We start from the raw sequence: 17,124 nt of genomic DNA on the forward strand, positions 1-17,124 counted from the left end.
TACAATTAGGTATTATTGTGCTGTCCATTTTTGAGTTTTTGTATCTAGTCCTGTTGCACAGTCTGTATCCCTTCAGCTTCAATTACCCATTGTCTTACCCTGTTTCTAACTCCTGCTGAACTCTGTTACCAATGACATATTTCAAGTTTATTCTCGAATGTCCGTTCACATCAGTGGGACCATACAGTATTTGTCCTTTAGTTTTTGGCTGGATTCACTCAGCATAATATTCTCTAGGTCCATCCATGTTATTACATGGTTCATAAGTTTATCTTGTCTTAAAGCTGCATAATATTCCATCGTATGTATATACCACAGTTTGTTTAGCCACTCGTCTGTTGATGGACATTTTGGCTGTTTCCATCTCTTTGCAATTGTAAATAATGCTGCTATAAACATTGGTGTGCAAATGTCCGTTTGTGTCTTTGCCCTTAAGTCCTTTGAGTAGATACCTAGCAATGGTATTGCTGGGTCGTATGGCAATTCTATATTCAGCTTTTTGAGGAACCGCCAAACTGCCTTCCACAGTGGTTGCACCCTTTGACATTCCCACCAACAGTGGATAAGTGTGCCTCTTTCTCCGCATCCTCTCCAGCACTTGTCATTTTCTGTTTTGTTGATAATGGCCATTCTGGTGGGTGTGAGATGATATCTCATTGTGGTTTTGATTTGCATTTCTCTAATGGCCAGGGACATTGAGCATCTCTTCATGTGCCTCTTGGCCATCCGTATTTCCTCTTCTGAGAGGTGTCTGTTCAAGTCTTTTTCCCATTTTGTAATTGGGTTGGCTGTCTTTTTGTTGTTGAGATGAACAATCTCTTTATAAATTCTGGATACTAGACCTTTATCTGATATATCATTTCCAAATATTGTCTCCCATTGTGAAGGCTGTCTTTCTACTTTCTTGATGAAGTTCTTTGATGCACAAAAGTGTTTAATTTTGAGGAGTTCCCATTTATTTATTTCCTTCTTCAGTGCTCTTGCTTTAGGTTTAAGGTCCATAAAACCGCCTCCAGTTGTAAGATCCATAAGATATCTCCCAACATTTTCCTCTAACTGTTTTATGGTCTTAGACCTAATGTTTAGATCTTTGGTCCATTTTGAGTTAACTTTCGTATAAGGTGTGAGATACGGGTCTTCTTTCATTCTTTTGCATATGGATATCCAGTTCTCTAGGCACCATTTATTGAAGAGACTGTTCTGTCCCAGGTGAGTTGGCTTGACTGCCTTATCAAAGATCAAATGTCCATAGATGAGAGGGTCTATATCTGAGTACTCTATTCGATTCCATTGGTCGATATATCTATCTTTATGCCAATACCATGCTGTTTTGACCACTGTGGCTTCATAATATGCCTTAAAGTCTGGCAGCGCGAGACCTCCAGCTTCGTTTTTTTTCCTCAAGATGTTTTTAGCAATTCGGGGCACCCTGCCCTTCCAGATAAATTTGCTTATTGGTTTTTCTATTTCTGAAAAATAAGTTGTTGGGATTTTGATTGGTATTGCATTGAATCTGTAAATCAATTTAGGTAGGATTGACATCTTAACTATATTTAGTCTTCCAATCCATGAACACGGTATGCCCTTCCATCTATTTAGGTCTTCTGTGATTTCTTTTAGCAGTTTTTTGTAGTTTTCTTTATATAGGTTTTTTGTCTCTTTAGTTAAATTTATTCCTAGGTATTTTATTCTTTTAGTTGCAATTGTGAATGGGATTCGTTTCTTGATTTCCCCCTCAGCTTGTTCCTTACTAGTGTATAGAAATGCTACAGATATTTGAATGTTGATCTTGTAACCTGCTACTTTGCTGTACTCATTTATTAGCTCTAGTAGTTTTGTTGTGGATTTTTCCGGGTTTTCGACGTATAGTATCATATCGTCTGCAAACAGTGATAGTTTTACTTCTTCCTTTCCAATTTTGATGCCTTGTATTTCTTTTTCTTGTCTAATTGCTCTGGCTAGAACCTCCAACACAATGTTGAATAATAGTGGTGATAGTGGACATCCTTGTCTTGTTCCTGATCTTAGGGGGAAAGTTTTCAATTTTTCCCCATTGAGGATGATATTAGCTGTGGGTTTTTCATATATTCCCTCTATCATTTTAAGGAAGTTCCCTTGTATTCCTATCTTTTGAAGTGTTTTCAACAGGAAAGGATGTTGAATCTTGTCGAATGCCTTCTCTGCATCAATTGAGATGATCATGTGATTTTTCTGCTTTGATTTGTTGATATGGTGTATTACATTAATTGATTTTCTTATGTTGAACCATCCTTGCATACCTGGGATGAATCCTACTTGGTCATGATGTATAATTCTTTTAATGTGTTGTTGGATACGATTTGCTAGAATTTTATTGAGGATTTTTGCATCTGTATTCATTAGAGAGATTGGTCTGTAGTTTTCTTTTTTTGTAATATCTTTGCCTGGTTTTGCTATGAGGGTGATGTTGGCTTCATAGAATGAATTAGGTAGATTTGCCTCCACTTCGATTTTTTTGAAGAGTTTGAAGAGAATCGGTACTAATTCTTTCTGGAACGTTTGGTAGAATTCACATGTGAAGCCATCTGGTCCTGGACTTTTCTTTTTAGGAAGCTTTTGAATGACTAATTCAATTTCTTTACTTGTGATTGGTTTGTTGAGGTCATCTATGTCTTCTTGAGTCAAAGTTGGTTGTTCATGTCTTTCCAGGAACCCGTCCATTTCCTCTAAATTGTTGTATTTATTAGCGTAAAGTTGTTCATAGTATCCTGTTATTACCTCCTTTATTTCTGTGAGGTCAGTAGTTATGTCTCCTCTTCCATTTCTGATCTTATTTATTTGCATCCTCTCTCTTCTTCTTTTTGTCAATCTTGCTAAGGGCCCATCAATCTTATTGATTTTCTCATAGAACCAACTTCTGGCCTTATTGATTTTCTCTATTGTTTTCATGTTTTCAATTTCATTTATTTGTGCTCTAATCTTTGTTATTTCTTTCCTTTTGCTTGCTTTGGGGTTAGCTTGCTGTTCTTTCTCCAGTTCTTCCAAATGGATAGTTAATTCCTGAATTTTTGCCTTTTCTTCTTTTCTGATATAGGCATTTAGAGCAATAAATTTCCCTCTTAGCACTGCCTTTGCTGCGTCCCATAAGTTTTGATATGTTGTGTTTTCATTTTCATTCACCTCGAGGTATTTGCTAATTTCTCTTGCAATTTCTTCTTTGACCCAGTCGTTGTTTCGGAGTGTGTTGTTGAGCCTCCACGTATTTGTGAATTTTCTGGCACTCTGCCTATTATTGATTTCCAACATCACTCCTTTATGGTCCGAGACAGTGTTGTGTAAGATTTCAATCTTTTTAAATTTGTTAAGACTTGCTTTGTGACCCAGCATATGGTCTATCTTTGAGAATGATCCATGAGCACTTGAGAAAAAGGTGTATCCTGCTGTTGTCGGATGTAATGTCCTATAAATGTCTATTAAGTCTAGTTCATTTATAGTAATATTCAGATTCTCTATTTCTTTGTTGATCCTCTGTCTAGATGTTCTGTCCCTTGATGAGAGTGGTGAGTTGAAGTCTCCAACTATTATGGTATATGAGTCTATTTCCCTTTTCAGTGTTTGCAGTATATTCCTCACGTATTTTGGGGCATTCTGATTCGGTGCGTAAATATTTATGATTGTTATGTCTTCTTGTTTAATTGTTCCTTTTATTAGTATATAGTGTCCTTCTTTGTCTCTTTTAACTGTTTTACATTTGAAGTCTAATTTGTTGGATATTAGTATAGCCACTCCTGCTCTTTTCTGGTTGTTATTTGCATGAAATATCTTTTCCCAACCTTTCACTTTCAACCTATGTTTATCTTTGGGTCTAAGATGTGTTTCCTGTAGACAGCATATCGAAGGATCCTGTTTTTTAATCCATTCTGCCAATCTATGTCTTTTGATTGGGGAATTCAGTCCATTGACATTTAGTGTTATTACTGTTTGGATAATATTTTCCTCTAACATTTTGCCTTTTGTATTATATATATCATATCTGATTTTCCTTCTTTCTACACTCTTTTCCATATCTCTCTCTTCTGTCTTTTTGTATCTGACTCTAGTGCTCCCTTTAGTATTTCTTGCAGAGCTGGTCTCTTGGTCACAAATTCTTTCAGTGACTTTTTGTCTGAGAATGTTTTAATTTCTCCCTCATTTTTGAAGGATAATTTTGCTGGATATAGGAGTCTTGGTTGGCAGTTTTTCTCTTTTAGTATTTTAAATATATCATCCCACTGTCTTCTAGCTTCCATGGTTTCTGCTGAGAAATCTACACAAAGTCTTATTGGGTTTCCCTTGTATGTAATGGATTGTTTTTCTCTTGCTGCTTTCAAGATCTTCTCTTTCTCTTTGACCTCTGACATTCTAACTAGTAAGTGTCTTGGAGAACGCCTATTTGGGTCTAATCTCTTTGGGGTGCGCTGCACTTCTTGGATCTGTAATTTTAGGTCTTTCATAAGAGTTGGGAAATTTTCAGTGATAATTTCTTCCATTAGTTTTTCTCCTCCTTTTCCCTTCTCTTCTCCTTCTGGGACACCCACAACACGTATATTTGTGCGGTTCATATTGTCCTTGAGTTCCCTGATACCCTGTTCAAATTTTTCCATTCTTTTCCCTATAGTTTCTGTTTCTTTTTGGAATTCAGATGTTCCATCCTCCAAATCACTAATTCTATCTTCTGTCTCTTTAAATCTATCATTGTAGCTATCCATTATTTTTTCTATGTTTGCTACTTTATCCTTCACTTCCATAAGTTCTGCGATTTGTTTTTTCAGTTTTTCTATTTCTTCTTTATGTTCAGCCCATGTCCTCTTCATGTCCTCCCTCAATTTATCGATTTCATTTTTGAAGAGGTTTTCCATTTCTGTTCGTATATTCAGCATTAGTTGTCTCAGCTCTTGTGTCTCATTTGAGCTATTGGTTTGTTCCTTTGACTGAGCCATATTCTCAATCTTTTGAGCGTGGACAGTTATCTTCTGCTGCTGGCGTCTGGGCATTTATTCAGATTTCTCTTGGTGTTGGACCCAGCAAGGTTGTAATATTTTTCTGTGAAATCTCTGGGTTCTGTTTTTCTTATCCTGCCCAGTAGGTGGCGCTCGTGGCACACGTTTGTCTGCGGGTCCCACCAGTAAAAGGTGCTGTGGGACCTTAAACTTTGGAAAACTCTCGCCGTCCTGGGGGTTCGCTAGCCGAAGCGGCTTGAGCCGGCCCAGGGTCCGAACGCAGGGAGGGTTGCTGGTCGCCGCAGCCAGGGAAAGAGCCCGTCCGAATTTCCTAGTCGGCCCTGGGCAACACGCGTGGCGGGAGGGCGCCAGCGGCAGCGGCCCGCCCGAGAGAGTGCACGTTCCCCGGGAGTCACGGGGTCACCGTTCTCCGCGGCCTGGGGGTTTCCGATCCAATTCTCTCAGTTGGTCCGGGGGCTGCGCGTGGTGTGGGCGCCAGTCGCCTTGGTTTCAGGGGACCACCTCTCCAATTCTCCCAGCCGGCCCGGGAAGGGGGAAGGGAGTAACTCCGGCCGCTTGCCACCCCGCCCGGTAAGGCCCGCGCGCCTCGGCGATCTCACCCGAGCTGCTTCTCTCAGCCAGCCAGCCATTCCAGGATGGGGTACGCTGTCTTTTTTATCTCTGTTGTGGCTTTGGGCGCTTTCTGTATCGTTTCTACTCCCCTAGTAGGTGTCCTGGAGAAGAAACTAAGATCCGCGCGTCTTACTAAGCCACCATCTTCCAGGAAGTCCCTAATTTCACAATCTTGCAAAAAGTTGTAACAAGAGTTGGAATTTTAAATCTGCCGGTCTTCAGAGTTCTAGTGCAGTATATCATTATTTTAATCACATTTCTACATGTTCTTCTAAATTCATTCCTCAAAGATTTTGCTGGAAAAGATGTATATTTTTTACAGAAAGTATGTCGTTCAACGTTCAAGAGATAATTAAAAGTTTTTGGTTCCCAAATGAAGTCTTCAGTTTAACCAAGAATCCCTTGGGTCTCTTTTAATCATCCAGTCTCCTTACCCAAACAGATCAGCTACTTACCCAAATAGATCAGAAGACAGGCCTCCTTCCTGACACCTCAAATAACGCCAACATTATTGCCCAGGAGTGGTCGGCAGATCCTGTCAGGACACACCATAACCCTTCTAGGAGTCCAATTCCTGCACTGGCACTTTCATCAAGACTGAATTCCCACAGGAAAATGCTCCCACATCAAACCAGTTTTATTCACTCATTTGTTTCACTCCTACCAGTAGTAAGTCCACAATTTCTGCATTTGGCAATGAGATTTATTATAGTGAAACCCAGACTCTACATCAAGTGGTCACATCCAATCTGAAATAGTTCTACTGAACCGAAGAGACAAAACTAGAAAATTACCAGAATATCTCATTAGATGGAAAGAAACTTCAGTAACTCTGGGTCACTTCTTCTAGTCCCTTTAAGGACTAAAAATTACCCAATAGTTTAAGCTGTAACTATTAAAAACACAAGTGCTTCATTATCTGTCTTTTGTCTCTGACTCTCCAAATGAACAACATAAAGATACACCAAAAGGTTGACAAAAGAGCTAGCTGGGACAATAACTGCATCTACAGAACCTTTAATACCTTTAAAATGTGGATATAACTCCCCATAAGATCAGGAACAACACAAGGATGTCCACTATCACCACTGTTATTCAACATTGTGTTGGATGTTCTAGCCAGAGCAATTAGACAAGAAAAAGAAATACAAGGCATCAAAATTGGAAAGGAAGAAGTAAAACTCTCACTGTTTACAGACAATATGATACTATATGTCAAAAACCCTGAAAAATCCACACAAAACTACTAGAGCTAATAAACGAGTACAGCAAAGTGGCAGGTTACAAAATCAACATTCAAAAATCTGTAGTGTTTCTATATACTAGTAATGAACAATGTGAGGGGGGAATCAAGAAACAAATTCCATTTAAAATTGCAACCAAAAGAGTAAGATACTTAGGAATAAATTTAACTAAAGAGACAAAAGACCTATACAAAGAAAACTATAAGAAATTGTTAAAAGAAATCACAGAAGACCTAAATAGATGGAAGGGCAAACCTGTTCATGGATTGGAAGACTAAATATAGTTAAGATCTCAATTCTACCTAATTGATTTACAGATTCAATGCAATACCAATCAAAATCCCAACAACTTACTTTTCAGAAATAGAAAAACCAATAAACAAATTTATCTGGAAGGGCAGGGTGCCCCAAATTGCTAAAAGTATCCTGAGGAAAAGAAACGAAGCTAGAGGTCTCACGCTGCCTGACTTTAAGGCATATTATGAAGCCACAGTGGTCAAGACAGCATGGTAACTGGCATAAAGATAGATATATTGGCCAAGGGTATCAAATAGAGTGTTCAGATATAGACCCTCTCATCTATGGACATTTGATCTTTGATAAGGCAGTCAAGCCAACTCACCTGGGACAGAACAGTCTCTTCAATAAATGGTGCCTAGAGAACTGAATATCCATATGCAAAAGAATGAAAGAGGACCCATACCTCACACCTTATACAAAAGTTAACTCAAAATGTATCAAAGATCTAAACATTAGGCCTAAGACCATAAAACAGAGGAAAATGTATGGAAATATATTATAAATCTTATAATTGGAGGCAGTTTTATAGACCTTACACCCAAAGCAAGAGCACTGAAGAAATAAATAAATAAATGGGAACTCCTCAAAATTAAACACTTTTGTGTATCAAAGAACTTCGTCAAGAAAGTAAAAAGACAGCCTACACAATGGGAGACAACATTTGGAAATGACATATCAGATAAAGGTCTAGTGTCCAGAATTTATAATTTATATCTAGTGTCCAGAGATTGTTCAACTCAACAACAAAAAGATAGCCAATCCAATTACAAAATGGGAAAAAGACTTGAACAGACACTTCTCAGAGGAGGAAATACAAATGGCCAAAAGGCACATGAAGAGATGCTCAACGTCCCCGGCCATTAGAGAAATGCAAATCAAAGCCACAATGAGATATCATCTCACACCCACCAGAATCCCCATTATCAACAAAACAGAAAATGACAAGTGCTGGAGAGGATGTGGAGAAAGAGGCACACTTATTCACTGTTGGTGGGAATGTCAAATGGTGCAACCACTGTGGAAGGCCGTTTGGCGGTTCCTCAAAAAGCTGAATATAAAATTGCCATATGACCCAGCAATACCACTGCTAGTATCTACTCAGAGGACACAAGGGCAAAGACACAAACGGACATTTGCACACCAATGTTTATAGCAGCATTATTTACAATTGCAAAGAGATGGAAACAGCCAAAATGTCCACCAAAAGACGAGTGGCTAAACAAACTGTGGTATATACATGATGGAATATTATGCAACTTTAAGACAGAATAAAGTTATAAAGTATGTAACAACGCGGATGGACCTTGAGAACATTATGCTGAGTGAGACTAGCCAAAAACAAAAGGACAAATCCTGTATGGTCTCACTGATATGAACTGATATTAGTGAATAAACTTGGAATATTTCGTTGGCAACAGAGACCATCAGGAGCTAGAAATAGGGTAAGACATTGGGTAATTGGAGCTGAAGGGATACAGACTGTGCAACAGGACTGAATGTAAAAACCCAGAAATGGACAGCACAATACTACCTAACTGTAATACAATTCTGTTAAAACACTGAATGAAGCTGCATGTAAGAATGATAGAGGAAGGAGGGCTGGGGGCATAAATGAAATCAGAAAGAAAGATAGATGTTAAAAGGTTGAGATGATATAATCTAGGAATGCCTGGAGTGTATAATAGTGAAATGTACAACGTACAAAATTTAAAAATGTTTTTGCATGAGGAAGAACAAAGGAATGTCATTATTGCAGCGTGCTGAAAATAGATGGTAATTAATACTTTAAAATGTCACCTTATGTGAGAGACTAAAGCAAAAAATGTTTGTTACAAAATTTATATTTTGACTAGTGCATTTCCTAATATAACTTATGTAGATAGTTTGATTGAACACCATAAGTACTTGGAATCCCAGGTAGGACATGAGATTTTGTTGGTTTGCCCAGTGATGCCCCAAAGAATCCTAGAGTGATTTGATCAGTGAGTGGAAAAGTATTTGCAAAGCCCCTTTGGGGGAATGGTGAGAGCAGGAAGAAATTCAACTTCCCCAAGTTGAATTTTTGACATTCTCACAAGCAGTGTGGACAACCAAAGCTATAGGATGAGCCCCCAGTCTTGGGGTTTGTTTATATGAAACTTAACCCCAAAAAGGATAGGTCAAGTCTACTTAAAATTTACGCCTAAGAGTCATCCCCAAGAGAGCCTCTTTTGTTGCTCAGATGTGGCCTCTCTCTCCAGCCAACACAACAGGCAAACTCACCACCCTCCCTCCTATCTATGTGGGACATGACTCCCAGGGGTGTGGACCTTCCTGGCAACGTGGGACAGAGATCCTAGAGTGAGCTGAGACTCAGCATCAAGGGACTGAGAAAAACCCTAGAATGAGCTGAGACTCAGCATCAAGGGACTGAGAAAACCTTCTCGACCAAAAGGGGGAAGAGTGAAATGAGACAAAGAGTCAATGGCTGAGAGATTCCAAAGAGTCAAGAGGTTATCCTGGAGGTTATTCTTATGCATTAAGTAGATATCATCTTGTTATTCAAGATATAATAGAGAGGCTGGAGGGAACTGCCTGAAAATGTAGAGCTGTGTTCCAGTAGCCATGTTTCTTGAAGATTATTGAATAATGATATAGCTTTCACAATGTGACTTTGTGATTGTGAAAACCTTGTGTCTGATGTTCCCTTTATCTACCTTGTCAACAGATGAGTAGAACATATGGAATAAAAATAAATAAGAGGGGGAACAAACGCTAAAATAAATTTAGTTTGAAATGCTAGTGATCAATGAAAGCGAGGGGTTTGGGGTATGGTAGGTATAATCTTTTTTTTTTCTTTTCTGTGTTTGTTTTATTTCTTTGTCTGAATTAATGCAAATGTTCTAAGAAATGATGAATATGCAACTAAGTAATGATATTGTGAATTACTGATTATATATGTTGATGTTTTGTTTGGTTTGTTAATTTTTTAAATTAATAAATAAATTTTTTAAATGTGGATTATAAGTACAGTATCTGGAATTTTTGTATAAGATCATACAAGATTCATGAAACTTACAAAGGGTTTTAGGAAAGATTCTGCTCATTCTGAATTTATGACAGGTCAATGAATCCTTTAGTCTGAATAGAATCTGCTAGATACTGTTTCCACTGCCAATTACTACACAATTTAGACCTGATTACAGACTTTAACAGCTCCTTAAGTAGAGACTCCTGGCTGCTGCTGTCTTTTATATGAAAGGCTATTTGGTTCCACTCTAGGGGTTGGCAAATTCACGAGCCATCTCACAATCCTAGTGCATATTTCAGGTTACTAAACCAAGTAACAGACTGTCAAAGAACTAATTCCAAGTCAAAGTAAAAAAAAAAGGCCTTATTGTGGAACACAGAAAAAGTGCCACCCAAATAAAAAATTACTAAAAGAAGTAAGATTATTCCCTCCCCGTTCCCCTCCCGCACCCTCTTTTTCACACTTGGTGGACCCAAGCTCGGCTTAAATTAATTTGTGTTTACCTCAGAATACAACAGAAGGCTTAAATTATAAATCACAGCCCTACACAGATTACTTGAACACATCAGTTCTTCAGAGAGGCATGTTCCAGGAAGTCTAATATAGCCCCAGCCTACTACAGTGTTCCTTAAGGGTGGGGCACAGGATAGGTTAATTAAGGTCATTTAATTTTCATCTTGTAATAACAACTCAGAACTCAGATGGCTGACTTTCTGCAGGATTTCTTATAAGAATCCAGTAGAGCTGGTTTCAAGTTTTGTTTTGACACTTAATAGATGTAACCTTCTTATTCAGAAGATGTGATCCACATGATGTCCACAATGAGTGCAGCAAATCTGAGGTAGTCAACCCATGGAAGACTCAATATTTCCAGCTTTCTACATGCTTGAACTGTGAGCATGTAGACTGCAGGGATAGGAAATGTGTATTGGTATATACTTCTGATGGTCCTTGCAGTGTTTTCCTTGTTGTGTTTAATCTGACCCCAGGAGGCCTATACCCACCACTAGTCATCATGGGTTCTGGGGTTTCTATAACAATTACTGAAGTAGGATGCTTGTACCAGAGCCGTTTTATTCCAGGGACCTGAAGATTTTTCTACATCACCACCACCTCCACCTGTTCCCAGTTATCACCTGGCTCTTCTTCTCTTTTCATCATCATCTTCTTCCTTTTCATTTATTTGCATTGCCTGAACTCAGAGGCCACTGTAATCAATTTCTTTTTGCTCAAATTCTTTCCACTCATCTTCATCCTTTTTCATAGTCTTGGTGGTGGCCCCTGGCCACGACTCCACCGCCGAGCCACGTGGTGCATGCCGATTGTTTGTGCCTCTCCTTCTTCTCATTCGTCTTGGAGAAGAAGTTGTCCAAGCTTCACTCCTCCATCCTCAGCTATGGCAGCTGCCTCCTCAGCCCGGGTGGGTGGGCCACCAATGGCATAGCCTGGGGGTTGGGGGGCTCGGTGTTCATGCCCCTGGGCACAGTGATGCCTCAGCCCTGCGGGGTCGCAGAGTCGTGTGATGAACGTTTTTCAATACTATCATACCTTCTACATTTATTAGTTGGTATTTCTCTTTAAAGTAGCTTTAAGATCATTCCCTTAATTAGATCCCTTTATCTGGTCATTTTCTTATAGGGCAAAGACCCTAAAGACTAATGAAGACTTTGAAGTCAGCCATTAACTAGTTTCAGCCCCTTACATATGCAAATCATATGGGCTAGACTATACTATTGAAAGATAACTTGTCTCCCTTTCTTTCAGCTTATACCTCGTGCTGGTTTGAAAGAATGTATGTCCCCTAGAAAAGCCATGTTTTAATCTAAATCCCATTTCATAAAGGCAGAATAATCCCTATTCAATACTGCATGTTTGAAACTGTAATCAGATCATCTCCCTGGAGAGGTGATTTAATCAAGAGTGGCTGTTAAGATGGATTAGGTGACGACATGTCTCCATCCATTTGGACGGATCTTGATAAGTTTCTGGAGTCCTATAAAAGAGGAAACATTTTGGAAAATGAAAGCGATTTCAGAGAGAGCAGAGCAGAATGACATAGCCACAAGAAGCAGAGTCCACCAGACAGCAATCTTTGGAGATGAAGGAAAAAATGTCTCCCAGGGAGCCTCATGAAACAGAAAGCCAGGAGGAGAAGCTAGCAGATGATACCGTGTTTGCCATGTGCCCTTCGAGATGAGAGAGGAACCCTGACCATATTCACCATGTGCCTTTCCAGATGAGAGAGAAATTCTGACTATGCTCGCCATATGCCCTTCCACTTGAGAGAGAAACCCTGAACTTCATCGGCCTTCTTGAACCAAGGTATCTTTCCCTGGATGCCTGAGATTGGACATTTCTATGGACTCATCTTAATTGGGACATTTTCTCGGCCTTAGAACTGTAAACTAGCAACTTATTAAATTCCCATTTTTAAAAACCATTCTGTTTCTGGTATATTGCATTCCAGCAGCTAGCAAACTAGAACATACCTTTACTATGAAGTGATAGCTCTACCTCCCCTTATGTTCTCTTACTGAAATGATAAAGGTAACACTGTCTCCTTTCTGCTCTGAATTTGCTATTCAAAATGACTTCATCTCCCCCTTAAAATCCTTGAACCCCCTAAACTCGGAGAGACAGATCTTGGGCTGCTAAGCCATCTGGTCTCCTAGTAATAAATTCTTTCTCTCTCTGAAAAAAAAAATCAACTAGAGACACTCTGATTTTTTTCAATTCATATTTTTGTAATTAGTTACCAAATTATTCATTTGATGCTCAAATCGTTCCAAACTTGGCCAGTAAAGCTTATTCTACTTGACCTTTATATCATTTGACAAGACTTCATTAGTCTTTGAGGATTTCCTTGTTTTCCGGTACAGGATATACTCGGCACATTTTGTTCTTCTGCCACAGATCTGAAATGAACCATTCCACCAAGTACTTTTGGGAGAGGAACAATATTTAGAAACCAGGATTTGGGTTCTAACTTACACATTATGCTGAAGTGTTGTAACCTTTTCAATAGACAATTTGGAAGTATATATAAAATTTTTTGATGTAATCCTCTGATTCATATTCTTCAGATATATTACACAAATGCACAAAAATAAATGCATAAGGATGATCACTTCAATATTGTTTACGGAAAAAAAAGGTCAACAACTTTCATTCACGGGGATCCCATTAAATTATGGTAACACTATCTTATGGCATAGTACACAGACCATAAAAAGAGCTAGATCTACCATTAGCAAAATGGATGTCCATATGAGACAAGCAAGCTCCAGAGAAATATTTATGGTGTAACACTATCTTTATAAAAATGACCAGAAACAAAATCCTACACGTATCTGTACACTTATATGAGTTTGAAAAAAAAAGATGAGGAGAGACATGCACCAGGCTATTAAAAGAAAAAAATGAAAGGAAAAAAAAAGGCAACGGTGAAGGTGTAAAAAGACAGAAGGGAGAGAAATTAATAAAAGGAAAAACAAAACAGAATAGCATATATAAAAGTTCCTCTCCTCTCATCCTGGCTCTCATAGCCACACTCTCATGAGTTTCTTTTATATATTTCCAGGCAGTATCTATGAACATTTAGATAAATATTTATAATTTTTTGTTTTACACAACAGGATCACATTGTACATAATACTCTACAGTTTTTCTAAAATTTCAATTAGATTTTCCACATTGATACATATACACTTTCTTTTACAAGATTGTATATAATGCTCTGCATCACTTTTATAATTACAAAATTAGGGGATTTTTTTTAAAGTGTGATGTTCAAGGTAGTACAACAACGTCCAAAAATAAGTAAAATTTGTTGTCATAATGAGATTACAATCTTTCCTACAACTGTAGAAAATTCACCATTGATAAAAGTAAAATTCACTGACATGGGAATTACTAAGGAAAAACATACATTTTAGCAGAAGACTAGTATAAAAAATGAGAGCACAACCATACATGTCTCTAGAATAGTTCGTACTGAATGTAGAGCATGCAGCAAATTTCATAAGGTAGCATGCCTAATAAACAACTTAAGCATCTTCACTGCATTTTTACTTATCTTGGTAAAATTGCTCAGAGATTGCATAGCTTCAAAAATTCAGTTTACTTCAACAAATATTATGGCACAAAGGTTAAGAACATCAGTTTTAGAACGAGAGACCTGGGAAAGAATGCCCATTTCAACATTAGTGGCTATGCTACATTGGGCAAGTCACTTAATCTGTCTTAAGCTTCAATATTCTCAGCTTTGAGATGAGATTAAATGCCCTGCTCTCACAGGGTTATCATGAGAGTTCAGTTAGATAATGTAACTGTCTGCATATACTAAGCTCTTAATAAATGGCAGCTTTTATCATTAATAATATATATTCCCCCTACGTGGGGCATGACTCCCAGGGGTATAAATCTCCCTGGCAACATGGGACCTGACTCCCAGGGATAAGCTGGGATCTGGCATCATGGGATTGAGAAAGCCTTCTTGACCAAAAGGGGGGGAAGAGAGAAATGAGACAAAATAAAGTTTTAGTGGCTAAGAGATTTCAAACAGAGTCAAAAGAAACACAAGATTAATGGTTGCTTAGAGCTGGGGGAATGAGGGATCAACCAATGATAGGTAAATGCACAGGGTTCCTTTCTGAGGTGATAAAATGTTCTAAAATTGTGGAGATGGTTGCACTTTACTGGGAATATATTAAAAAATTATTAAATTGTACTTTAAATCAGTGAGTTGTATGGTATGTGAATTGTATCTCAATAAAACTGTTAAAGAAGCAAGAACTTAGTTTTATTGGAGAGATTAAAAACACACCTAAGACAGATAATCACAAACAGAATGTGATTAAAGCCAGAGTGGTTTAAAAGCTCTAGTGGTTTGTTAAAGTGTTACAAATGCAAATTCTTGAGCCCCAACCTAGATCTACTGAATCAGAAATTCTAGGTAGTTTGTATTTTAACAAGGCATTCTGGTGACTGTGATGACTGCTAAAGTTTAAGAACCACTGCCATAGGAGAAGTGCTTCTCAAGATTTAATGTGACAACAAACTGCCTAGATATCATACTAACATGCAGATTTTTATTTGGTAGGTCTAAGGTGGTATGTAAGAGTCTGCATTTCTAAAAAGCTCCCAGGTGATGCTGATGCTGTTGGCTACAGACCACACCATGAACTGAAGGCTATAAAGAACAGAGTAGTAGAACCACATTGCTGTGGATTAAGTTGGGAAGCATAGAGCAAATGACTTGAAATTTGGCATCCATTCAAACATTACAAGTGCCAAATTAGATGAGACTTGTAGTCCATCCAGGTTAGAGTTAGATCATTTGACAAAGACCTATGATGGAGGAGCAGGATACCATCCTTTACATCTTCTAAGTTAGTGACATGCTCCAAAACATCTGAATTTTCCTTTACAATCAACAGTAGCCTGATCTTCTATGACTTTATTCAACCCTTTAAAAAATCTCATTTATGTTTTCTATCAATAAGGAAAACATTTTCTTAGGAAAAAGCTTAGTTTCAGGAGCTAAAAGGGATTTAGAGATAACATTAGTCTATTCCCTTCTTTTCATAGCTCAACCTGATTCAAAATAATGTGGTCAGTTAAGTTTCAGGGCCAAGATTAGAACCGATCTCTCCAAAATGCAGACAATTTTTCAACTCTGCTATCACTGAAGAGTCCCTTTATATAGCTGGGCCCAAGCACCTCTCTATGTCCAGCCACCACCCTGCAGTTTTAATATTGGTCACATATATCTTTTCTCCAAAATACTGGTGTGGGTCTCCCCCTCACCCTCAAATTCTTCTACCTTATCAGTTTCTACCATATACTAAATATGGCATTTAGTATATACCATATTTATATACTAAGTCCATTCCTTGTGCTCTTTCAAATATCTCCAATTCTAGCCTCTAGAGCTTCATGAACTCTATTCCCTATGTCAACTGCTCCTTACTTCTTGACCAAATCCTCTCTCTTAGGCCAGTTTCTACAAACTGGTCTTGGAAACAAGTGTCCTCCAAGGCCATGAAATCATCAATCTCACATGAGCGTTTTAACATTCAGCATCCTACTTGATCCTCACATATAAGGAGAGCAAGTTTTCTAGCCCATAGTGTACTATGGGCCTTTTTTCCTGACTCAAATTTACCTCACATAAAACTTCATGAGGGCCCTCTAGCCTCCAAAATTCTGGAGCAGCTAGAAGGAAAAATATGAGAGGACTGTATGGTAGTCCATGACAAACTCTGGGATCTGTCCTTCAACTACTTGTTGAAGAGTGCTTTGAAAACTATTGCTTTTTTATTTCTTTGCTTTGTATATATGTTATACTATACAATAAAAAAAGTTAAAAAAAATTAAAAGAAAAAAACATAAAAAAAACTTCATGGGGCCAGCTAGAAGGAAAAACAAAAATATTGGGGAACTGTAACACAAACCAAACTTTAAAATCTGTTCTATAACTACTTGTTAAAATGTACTTGAAACTTATTGCTTTTCTGTGTATATGTTGTACTTCACAATTAAAAAAAAATGTCAAAAAAAGAACTTCATAGGGTGCCTGCTTGTTTAGGTATTCCAGGATCTTGTGAACAATTCCTATTTTATCTAGACCACTTGACTTTAACCATTTTCATATCATCTTCTTTTTAAATCAAATATTAATGTTTAAGTCTTTCTTAATGTTATAGCTGCCTATTCCTTTGATAATTTCTCTCCTAAACAGCTTCTGGTATGTCTAAAAAAGGACATGGTATATGTTATACTCATACCCTTGCAGGTGCATTACTTTCCCCACACTTAAATCCTAAACAAACGGTCTTACAAGGAACTTATTTCATCAGCTTACTTACACTGAGTCAGTCTTGGACTGACCTTAATGTCCCTGTCTCCTAGGGCTACATTTATGTTCACACTCCAGTCTCCTGGTAGTTTCAACTACATGCATTTGGATTCCTAGCCT

The 17,124-nt window shown here is 38.1% G+C and overlaps 1 protein-coding gene and 1 pseudogene across 2 annotated transcripts in view; both read right to left on the bottom strand.

Moving 5' to 3' along the window:
* Positions 1 to 17,124, bottom strand: part of SPPL2A (signal peptide peptidase like 2A) — a 72,040-nt gene that overhangs the window by 50,296 nt on the left and 4,620 nt on the right. The window lies entirely within an intron of this gene.
* On the bottom strand, positions 9,829 to 11,334 carry LOC143656100 (protein CDV3 homolog pseudogene; annotated as a pseudogene).

This window comes from Tamandua tetradactyla, chromosome 14 (genome assembly GCF_023851605.1).
Source record: "Tamandua tetradactyla isolate mTamTet1 chromosome 14, mTamTet1.pri, whole genome shotgun sequence".
NCBI lineage: Eukaryota > Metazoa > Chordata > Mammalia > Pilosa > Myrmecophagidae > Tamandua > Tamandua tetradactyla.